Source organism: Canis lupus, chromosome 38 (assembly GCF_011100685.1).
Source record: "Canis lupus familiaris isolate Mischka breed German Shepherd chromosome 38, alternate assembly UU_Cfam_GSD_1.0, whole genome shotgun sequence".
NCBI classification, from domain to species: domain Eukaryota; kingdom Metazoa; phylum Chordata; class Mammalia; order Carnivora; family Canidae; genus Canis; species Canis lupus.
The window spans coordinates 24,462,539-24,473,363 of record NC_049259.1 but is presented as its reverse complement, the minus strand read 5'-3'; positions in this window follow the sequence as shown (position 1 = coordinate 24,473,363).

Here is a 10,825-nt window from a genome sequence, read left to right as displayed (position 1 = left end):
TTGCCCTCGGCGGCCACTGTTCCTGTTCAAACCCCGGCCGTGCTGCTCTCACCCAGGCCCGGAGCTCCCCTGGCAGCGCGTCACGTCGGAGGTAAAGCCCCGGGGCCGAGCTCGGCCTCCTCCACTGTCCTCGCGGCTCCTCAAACACCAGACGCCCTCCTGCCCTCCAGCCTCCGCAACCTGCTGGACCTGGACCTGGTTAGGAAGCTCCACCCCCCCACCCCCCCCCACCCCCGCCGTCCCTGCACCTCTGACCCCCTCAGGGCTCTCCTGTCCCCTCCCCCGAGGAGCTTTCTGCGGCCAGCGTGTTCCCCAGCACCTCCTGCTCCCCTTTGACTTTAGGACTTGCCATCACCGGTGGCACGACAGGCCTTACCGAGTGGTTTCGTGGCCCAGCCCGCTGCGTACAGGGAGGTCGAGCCTGCCCAGGTCTCTGGATGATGCCTGGGGCAGCGCCCCCCTCGCTGTGGACCCTGAGCATGGCTTGGAGGGACAGAGGAAGGAATCCCGTGATCCCCGCCCCTGGGCACTCGCAGCGTTGGTGGAAATGGGGATCCCGGGGCTCCTGGTGTTCCCTGTTGGCAACGAGCCCGCAGGTTGCCACTGTCCGCTGCCCCGTTCACGTGTGAGCAGAGACGCAGCCTGAGCAGAGGGGAAGAGAAGTCCTCGTGCGCACGGGTTGCAGGGCCTCGGCCCCTCCACCAGCTCACCTACGGGGTGGGGGAGGGGGGGGCGGGGGCAGCCTGCACCTGCGAGGTGATGGCCAGCATCGGCGAGAACGTTCTCTTAGGGAGACACGCGGCTCCTTGCTCACCTGGGAGGAGGTTTTTTCTGGTTTATTGCGTCTCTCTCCAGAGTTACGGCTTTCTGGGCCTGCCCAAGGCCACCAGGGGAGTGCTGCCTTTCAGACCCGGGCTTCCGATCCTGAAAAATTAATTTTAAATAGAGACGCATTACACCTCCCTGCAGGGCACTTTGCAGGAAGTGCTGCTTAGACACCACTTGGCTGTCAAGTCTGCTGGCCGGGGCTGCTGGACGGCGGGTCTTGGCCCCTGCCCAGCCCTACAGGCCCCCTAGCAGGCCCCACATGCCCCCAGCCGGGCCCACGGGCCCCCCAGCCGGCCCCCCAGGTCCCCACAGCCTGCCCTACAGGTCCCCCCAGCTGGCCCCACACATCCCCCAGCTGGCCCCCCCAGGTCCCCCAAGCCGGCCCCATAAGCCCCCCAGCCAGCCCCACAGGCCCCCCAGCCAGCCCCCCAGGTCCCCCAGCCGGCCCCCCAGGTTCCCCAGCCAGCCCCACATGTCCCCCAGATCACTAAGCCATTCCCCCAGACCCCCTCCCTGGCTTCCTCACTCCTTGAGAGCCAGCAGGTTGCACAGAGGATGCTGAGAGCAGGTGCTCACCTGTTGCACGCAGGGGAGGGTTTGAGGTCAGAACCAGGGATCTCGGAGGCGGCACATTGCAGGACACCCCCCACCCCGAGCCCCGGGTCCCCTGAGGTGCTGGAAAGCGGCCGTCGGCACACATGTGTGTGCACACGCGTGCTCAGTGGCTTGGACCGTGAGAGGCGGCGGGTGCGGGAGCCAGAGATGCTGGCGCGGGTCAGGGCCAGGCTGCCTGTCGGGGCTGCGGGTGAGTGTCCGCGGCCTCCTTGTCTGTGGGACACGGATGAGGGCCTCCCCCGGCCGCTCTCTGGCCCCTGCTGCCGAGGACTCACGGGGCAGCCTTTGAGCGTCCAGGACCTCGGGTACGACTGGACTGCCGCTCGTGGGCGTTCCTCGTTCCAAGAAGGGAGAGGCCGGAGCGAGCCCTCCCGAGGGCTTCTTGGAGGAGGCGGGCATCCCCAGAGCCTGAGATGTGCGGAGCCTTTCTTAACTTCTTGTCTACAGTCTGACCCTTGACGGCAGTGAGCCCAGGGCTTTCCCCGTCTAATTCAGGTCCCACGGCAAGTGGTTTGAGATCACCAGAAGGGAGTGTCCTGGGGGGAGGCGCAGGCAGAGGAGGAGGGAGGAAGGAGGGAGGAGGGAGGAGGGAGGGAGGAGGAGGGGTGAGGGAGGCCGCGCCAGGGCAGGCAAGCTGCGGCCCCAAGCCAACCCCGGGACGGGAGCGGGGGGCAGCGCTGGCTTTCAGGGCCCAGGCCGTCAGTCCACAGCACAGCAACGGAGCCCGGAGGCCCCAGCCAGTCGCCGCGTCCACACAGACCCCCGGCCCGGGCTCCCAGGCCGCCTGCACCCCCAGACCACCGCCTGCCCCCCGACCCCCCCCCCCGCCCCGCCTCCGGCCGGCTTCCCGTGCAGGCTTCCGGCCTACAAACCGTGAGCGGCCCAGCCGGTGCAGCCGTCGGCAACACGCACAGGGAGAAGCGGCTCCAGAGTCACCCCTGGTCTCAGCCCTTCCGGGGGACTCGCTCCAGGGGCCGGTGTCACCAGCCAAGCGGCTCACGGCGGGGGGCCAGCGGGGTCCTCGGGGCGAAACCTCCAGGCCGCGGGGCCCTCCCAGCCCTTGCAGGTGCACCCCTCCTGGCCAAGCCGGCGGCCCCTGCCCGCGGTGGGGAAGCGGCCCGGCGCCCCTCTCGGGGACAGGGTCACGGGGCCCGCGCCATGGCCACGGGGAGAGTGAAGGAGGAGCCGCCTGAGAGCTGTGCTGGCCGCCCCTTGGAACCCGGTGGAGGGGACCGCGGGGCTAAAACCCGGGGAGGGAGGAGGAAGGCCAACCTCACCTGCCTGTGGCCTTGCCGACGCCAGAAGATGCAGCAAAGCCAGCCTCATCCCCCAGGGCCGGGGTGGGGGGCGGTGGCAGGGGCAGGGGGATGTGGCGCTGAGTCTGGTGGGGAGGGGACACCTCACAAGAGAGGAGGAGTTAGGATGCGTCTGTGCAGCCACTTGGGGAGGTTCGGTGCCCAGCCTAGGGCAGCCCTGTTCAGGGCAGGATGCGGGCACAGACCGCTCCCACGTGGCAGGTGCTACGGGCTGGACCACGTCCCCCAGGGTCACATGTTGAGGTCCCAGCCCCGGGACCGCGGAACGTGACTGTGCACGGAAACAGGGCCTTCACAGAGGGAATCGAGATAAAACAAGACCATCCGGGGGCCCCTGACCCAGCGGGACCGGCGAGTTTACAGGACGAGTTTGGGACGCGGGGCACAGAGTGAGTCCCCACGAAGCCACGAGAGAGGCCAGGCTGTGTAACTGCGGGACCCTCAGTTCCCAGACTTGTGGCCTCCGGGGTCTGAGAAATGCTGCAGTCACAGAGCCCGCGGAGCTGTGTCCGGAGGCGAGGTCAGCTGTGCTGAGAAGTGAGCCCAGGAGAGATGCAGGCTTGAAGGGGGTGCAGGCCCGGAGGGGTACAGGCCTGGAGGATATGCAGTTCAGGAGGGGGTGCAGGCCAGGAGGGATGCAGGTCAGGAAGGGGTACAGATCGGGGGGGGGGTATAGGTCAGGAGGGGTGCAGATCTGGTGGGGGCACAGACCTGAAGGGGGTGCATGCCAGGAGGGGGTGCAGGCCAGGAAGGGTGCAGGCCAGGAGGGAATGCAGACCTGAGGGGTGCAGGCCAGGAGGGGGTGCAGCCTGGGCAGGGACCCAGGGGGCCGGGGGGGGCGGCTGGAAATTCTTTGAGGCCCCAGGGGCCGTGTGGTGCTCCCCACGCCCCCCCCCGCCGGCCCCAGCCCCTGGTGGTTCCAGTTTATTTTCCAGGGAATGAACAGGCGGCCGGCGCCACCTCAGCCATCCCTGGAGGCGCCGAGCTGCTAAAGGCTCCTGTCTGGAGGGTGGCCGGTGCCCCAGGGCCCCCAGGTCACAGCAGCCAACCGCGGTCCCCCGCCCCCCGCGGAGGCGAAGGGCCAGGTGGCTGGTGCTGGGGATGGGGGGGGGGGCGAAGTCGCGAGGCCCCTGCTGTTTGCCAGGGGTCCCCAGCGGGTCGTTGACCCTGAGTATCAAAGTTGCTCGGGGTCTGGGGACCCTGCCCTTCCCCGCACATGAGGGCGACAGGACTTGGATGAGGACCGAGAGTAGGCCGCTGCCTCGCGTCCGGCCTGGAAGCGCCACTGGGCAGCCCCGGGCAGGCTCCCTCAAGGCCCAGGGCGCTCCCTGCGCCCCCGTAAGATGGAGGAAATGAGGTTCCTGGAGGCGGATGAGACGAATCACAGCAAAGCCGTGGAACGGTGCGGGCTCAGGGCAGGGGCCAGGACAAGGGCTGCCACCAGCAGCAGCATCACCTCCACCATCGCCATCACCACCACCAGCACCACCACTACTATGTGGTCCCCAGCATCACCACTACCATCATTATTCATCATCATCTTAATCAAATACCGATTCCGTGGCCCAAGTGGATCCAACTTTGTGGGACATGAAGCCTGCGTTGTTTGGTGGGGTGGGGAAGAGGCCCCCCGGAAGAGAAGGAACACACAAGACTACAAGCTCACAAATAGGTACAGAAGTGAAATTCCATTTTAAAAATGAGAAAAGGAATCATAACCGATTATGCATTTCTAGACGCTGGGAAATGAAAAGCTCATTAAAAACCCAGAAAAATAACGTAATCACTTTTAGTAACTGAGACGCTACGTCATATTTTTTCTCCTTTTTTTGGCTGCACACCCTTTGACTCTTCATAATAGTTTAGGAGGTTTTTTTTATCGAAAGAGGAGGATTGTTCAGATTTCCCCCGCTGTGGTTGGTCAAAATGCACATTTTTGGTGTTGAGAGTGTTTAAGGATGCCTAATGAGCTTTAAAGTCGCTGCGGAGGTCATCCTGCGTCCGATCATAGGATGCTCGTCAAACGTGGAAACAGGAGAGCTGGGCCCTTCTTCATAGCCGAGCGGTTTCAGGACGTCCCCCTCGACAAAGCATCGGGGAGGACCACACCCGCCGCTCGTCGCCTTACGCAAAAGTCACGAAGAAAAGGAACAGACGTCGTCGCTTGTGTGTCCTAACGTGGCACCCTCGTGTCTCGTATGCGGAGCCAGGCCGGCAAGTGCCGCCCAGAGCCGTGCAGCGCCGTGAGCGGGTGGACCCCGTCAGCGGGCGGTCAGCCCACCTCCGGCTGTGGCCCCTTGGCGGGCGGTAGTCTACGGGCTCGTCCTGGAAGGCCCGTCTCGTACCCGCGTGGCTCCCCGTCAAGTACAGTGTCCATAATCACCCCGTCGGAAATGTGCTCCTTGGGGGGCACCTAGGGGGTGGTCAGCGGTGGAGCATCTGCCTCTGGCCCAGGGCGTGACCCCGGGGTCCCGGGATCGATTCCCGCGTCGGGCTCCCTGCACGGAGCCTGCTTCTCCCTCTGCCTGTGTCTCTGCCTCTCTCTCTCTGTGTCTCTCATGATAAATAAATAAAATCTTAAAAAAAAATAAAAAACAAAGGCAAATTAAAAAAAAAAAAAGAGAGAGATGTGTTCCTTTGGTTAAAGCCCTGCCCGGTGCTAACTCTCCTTGAAGGCACACCTGGGGCGGGGTGGGGCCGAGGCTTAGACAGGAGGGGAGCTCTCAGGGTGGCGGGATCGAGGTATGAGGGTCCAAGGGGGAGGCTGCAGCGTGAAGGCAGCTTCCTCGACCCCCACCGTGCGGGGGGAGGCCCGCTGGGGCCGTGGTGCATCTTGGGCTGCAACTGCTGGTGGCCCCGGGGCCAAGGGACAGCCAGGGAACGGCCACAGCACCTCAGCATCCTTCTTAGTCAATCCTGAGCCACCCTAGAAGAGACGACGACTGTCCAGCTTCTCTGTAGCAGCCCCCGAGCACGTGGCCCTGCCGGCTGGAGCGTTGGGACGCCCTTCGGGGCCGCGCCGGGGATCCCGCCACAGGTGGGCTTTGCTCTCGGGCTCCCCCCCACCCCGCGACCCGGCCCGCGCATGCCCCACAGCTGCTCCCGGTGGCAGGACGCGGTGACTTGGTCCCAGCCCGCCCGCCTGCCCGCCTGCGAGGGGTAGCAGGGCCAGGGCACAGCGGTGACACCCTGTCCTGTTTGGGGAAACCCTGAAGACCTGGAGACCGGAGGCTGCTGGGCGTAGAGTCCAGAGGGCTGTCGAGGCCACAGAGGGCTCACCAGGCGTGTGTCCCGCACGCGGCTCAAGGGCTCACCATCCACCGGGAAACCGGGAGCCGCTGGGCCTTCGGGGCGACCGCGCCGATCTTCAGGGCTCTCTCGTTCCTCTGGGCAGGAGCCTGGCCCACAAAACTCGTTTTTTTCTTTTTTTAAAACATTTTATTTATTTATTCATGAGAGACCCAGAGAGAGAGAATGAGAGAGAGGCAGAGGGAGAAGCAGGTCCGTGCAGGGAGCCCGACACGGGACTCGGTCTCGGGGGGCCGCAGGCCGACGCCCCGCCGCTGAGCCCCCCGGGGCCCCCAGCCAAGCTGTTTCACCAGAAGAACCGGCCTGTGGCCTCCCGCGGACGATGAGCCATGCTGCCGAGTTTCTCCGTTATAAATACACTGTAGGGTCCCGTGACTTGGCCATAAATCGCCGCACTGTGCTCAGGTGATGTCGCCCGACACTCGGCGGTATTTATAGCTTTGTTCACTGTTCCCTGGGATCTTTTATTCTTTTCTTTTCTTTTTTTTTTTTGCACATTCTGGGTAACGCGTGTGTCCCCACCACCCACGCTGAGGAGGGGAGATGCACTTCCGCGCCGTCTCTGTTCTCCCTGCAGCGCCTTGGAGGACTGGTTTCCTGCAGCCCATCGCCTCCCTCCCGCGGCCCAACTGCCAGCCGTGCGGCTCCCTGTCGCCTTTGCACAATCCAGAAAAGGGACGTCGGTCTGCGTGTCTCCGTCCAGGGAGCCGACTACAGGGGAAGCACCACGATCGCCACAGTGGACGGTCCCGTGCGTGGCTTCGGAGTCAGCAGGGCAAGGCCCAGTGCACCCCAAAGGCCCCAGAGCCACCAGGGAGGCTGGAGCGCGGGCAAGAGCTGGGGGCCGCGGAGGGCAGAGGCAGGCCCCCGGGGACCCCGTGGGGTGACCTCCCCCCAGGCGCCGGACGGCGAGGACGTCCCCCACCCGGAGGTGCCCGCCAGCGGTCCCGGGTTTGAACAGGATGGAGGCTGGTGCCTTCCTCACGACACGGACCCACGATAAGCTGTCGGCCGGCGACGTCTTCACCCGGTGAGCGCCCATGAAACCACGGCCACGTCTGCGCCAGGAGCGCGCCCCACATCCCCAGGGCCCACGGCTCCCGTGTAGCTGCCGCTGTGGGCCTCGGGGCTGCTCCTTCACCCCCTGCCCCCCCCCGCACCCTGGCGGCTGCCTCCCCCTCCCTGGGCCCCCCGGGAAGGACCGTACTCGGGAGCAGCCGGTTTCTGTTGTGGGGTCTTTTTCAGGGGGGTCAGGGGGCTCTTTTCCCTCTGGCCTGTGTTCCCTTAGGGTGTCTCTCCACAGCCCAGTGTCGGACTCTCGGGGGAGGACTTGGGGCCGGGCCGGGGCAGGTGGGCTTATGGAGGAGGGGCGCCCGCCAGGGGGGCGGACGGGGTGCCAGGGCCTCGCTGCTGGCTGTGCCTCGGAGGCTGGAACGCAGGCAGTGGGGGGACATGAGACCAACATCCTCCATCTGTCCCTTTAGGAAATGCCACCAGAGCCGCAGCCAGACAGTCTGGCAAGCCCCGCTGGGCCCGTTCCCGGCGGGAGGGAGCTGGGACGCGGTGGGAGCAGCCTCTGACCGGGCGTTTGCCCAGCGCACCTGCGCCCCTGGGAACCCCTCCGCGGCCTCTCCGGGGAGCAGCCCCTGACGCCCCACAGAAGCCGAGGGGCCATGGGTCCGGGGCCTCAGCCCTGGCAGGAAACCGAGGCCCGGTGAGGAAAGGGGCGTGGTCCACACGGGGACGTGACTGCGGGTCCTGGCACCTCCACGCACGCACGCTCTCGGGCTCTGCGGGCGTCTCCCTCCGTCTGTGCCTCCCCACCCCGCGTGATCAGCTCCGGGCCACAGGGGCTGAGCCTGCCTCAGTTTCCCGTCCCGGGTGCTACCTCCGTGCATGTGCACAGGATGGATGCGCAGGTGAGTGGGCTCGTCTCCCCCCAGCCAGGGTCCTGCTCTCAGCCAGCCTGACTCCAGGCTCCCCCCGCATGGACCTGACTCCTCTCTACCCTGAAACCCTGTCCCCCGTCCAGAGGCCGGAGCACCCTGGGCGGTGACGCGGTGACGCTGGCTGCCCTGGGGCCCCGCCAGTGGCGCCGAGCCAGGAGCACACGCTGCGGCCCCACGGTGGAGGCAGGTCTGGGGACGGGGTTGGGGCTGAGGCAGGAGCCCTTGGACCGTGCGGGGTGTGGAGGCCGTGGGCCTGGGAGTAGGACCAAGGAAGCCCAACCAGGGGAAAGGGAACATGAGGGACTCGGCCCTCTCCGTGGGATCCGCCTCCGTTCCCACCTTCAGACGCAGGAGGTGAGCACCTTGTGGAGTCAGGGGCTCTGGGCGGCTCTGGGTGCAGGGGCGAGCTCAGCAGGACCCCCCCCCCCCCCGCGGGCTCAGGCCGTGACCCTGCATTGCCTCTACTACAGGGACCTGTCCCCACGTCGGGTCTGGGATCTGAGGCAGGAGTGGAAGGATTCGGGGGGCACCTGCCCCGCACACCGCGGACCCCACCAGCCGCGCCGCTCCCTTGCGGGGTCTGGGCTGGCAGCGTCGCTGCAGGCGAGCCCCAGGCTGCCATCTGGACGGGTCCACGCAGCCGCTGGGGGCGAGGGGGACCCGGGAGGAGCCCCGGTGCCTGAGGAGCTCGGGAGGAGGCCAAAGAGGGCACGGCCCGGGCGCAGGCAGGACGGGCTCGAGGCGCCGCGCTGTCGGGAGGGCTTTCCAGGCCGCAGGCCTCGCTGTCCATGTCTGTCTCCCGCGGGCAGCGGGGCACGTCCCCCGCCCCCTCGGGGGAAACGGGACAATCTGTAGAAGGCTTCTGCCGTTGTTTGCTCTCCTCCAGACCGAGAACCCACTTCTGTGTCTCTGCGTGGCTTCGTCCGCCGAGGGCCATAAATCGCCTCTGCTCACTCGCCGACCTCTTGCTCTTTTTGCTTTTGTTCTCAAAAAGTTATTAATGTTTCTGTGACTCCATATATAACCTTACGCGGCTTCTCTCCCTCGGTGGTGGCGTGTCCCCGGGGACCCCTCCCTCCATCTGCAGGCGCAGGACTGTCTGGGCGGCCGGGCCAAGCGCCCACCCGTGTGTGGGAGGCGGCTTCCAAGGCCCGGCTCGGGGAGCTGAGAGCTGCACAGCCGCTGACCCCCGTCGCCCTCACGCCCCCCCACAGGGCTCTCATCCTCGTTTGCAGGTGAAGAAACCGGGTCGGGGAGGAACTGGGTCCGGGAGACACCACCGGGTCACGTGGAACGTGAGGGACACTGCCTGTGTGATGATCCCCTGGCAGGTGTCCCAACCCACGTGCTTTGTCCTCGACGGTCCTGCTGCCCCTCTGGAGGGTGGCAAGAGCAGCTCCCGTTCCTCCCGTTTGCCCTCGGGACGCAGCAGGGACGCACACAGCCCTTGCCCCGAGGGGCACCAAGTTGGACGGGGTAGGAGGCAGATGCGTGTCCTGGGCTGCGGTGTCTAGTCCGGTGGAGAGGACCCAGGCTCGGCCTCTGGGGCCCCCACCTGACCCTGGGGGTGCAGCCCCACACTGCACCCTGGGACGAGAGCCGGTGCGGAGGCTCCAGCAGGCTCAGCGAATCCAGTTGATTCGCTGGATCAACGTTTGGCACGTTTGGCAACGTTTGCACCACAGAGAGGAGCCCGGAGCAGAGGGAGCAGAGCGCAGCCTGGGGTGCGCGGGCCTGGCCATCAGCAGTGCTGCCGCGGGGCAGGGCGAGCACCTCGGGGCTCTCCCCCCACACCCCGGACGATCAGCCTCTGGAGTGAGGCCAAGGCCCTGGAGCTTTTAAAAAGCTTCTCAGGGGGTTTTGCTTCCCGGTTGGCGTCAAGGGCCCCGGGCTGGGGCGGGTCTTTGGCTCCTGATCTGGGCACCCAGTGGCTTACGGGAGGGGATTCTGTGGAAGGGTGTCCTAGGACGGACGGAGGGGGCCGGAGGGGGCCGGGATGGAGGGGGCCGGGACGGAGGGGGATGGGATGGAGGGGGCCGGGACAGGATGGGCCAGGACAGAGGGGGCCGGGATGGGGCAGGCCAGGATGGAGGGGGCTGGGACGGAGGGGGCTGGGCCAGGGCAGGCCGGGCCAGAGTGGGCTGGGACGGAGGGGGCTGGGCCAGAGCGGGCTGGGACGGAGGGGGCTGGGACAGAGGGGGCCAGGACAGAGCAGGTCAGGATGGAGGGGGCCAGGATGTGCGGTTACAGAGGCGCAAGGAGGCTCCGGGAGCCGGGGGTGGGGGGGCTACTGCTCTGGCAGCAGGGCAGCTGGCTGTCCTGCTGCTGGGGCTTCCAGGTGGCAGGGACATCAGTCAGGACAACGCCGTCCGTCCCGCACAGAGAATCACGGTCACACCTGAGCAGAAGCAGGAGGGTGGCAGCTGAGGAGCTCTCAGCTGAGCGTGCTCTTGCCCCTCATGGCCCGGCCTGCTCTCCTCAGCCTCACCTGAGTCACCGCCCGTGGGCCCCTCTAGCAGGGCGGTCTCCCCTGCCCCTGCGCGTCCCTCGCTGCGCTCACTGCCACCTGGTATACTTTACATTTCGTACGTATTCGTGGGGAAAGCGGCAGTGACCGCACGTGACACCTGCCTCTTCCTCCCCTCCAGGATGGAACACTAAGGAAGAAGAACTTTTCCTTTTCTTTTTTTAAATTCCCCCCCCCCCCCCCCACTGTTGTATCTCCAAGGCCTAGAATCGTGCAGCACAAGCAGGCACGGGAGAAACGTGCTCCGTGGTGCCCAGGTGGCTGGTTCTCCTCCTCGGCCT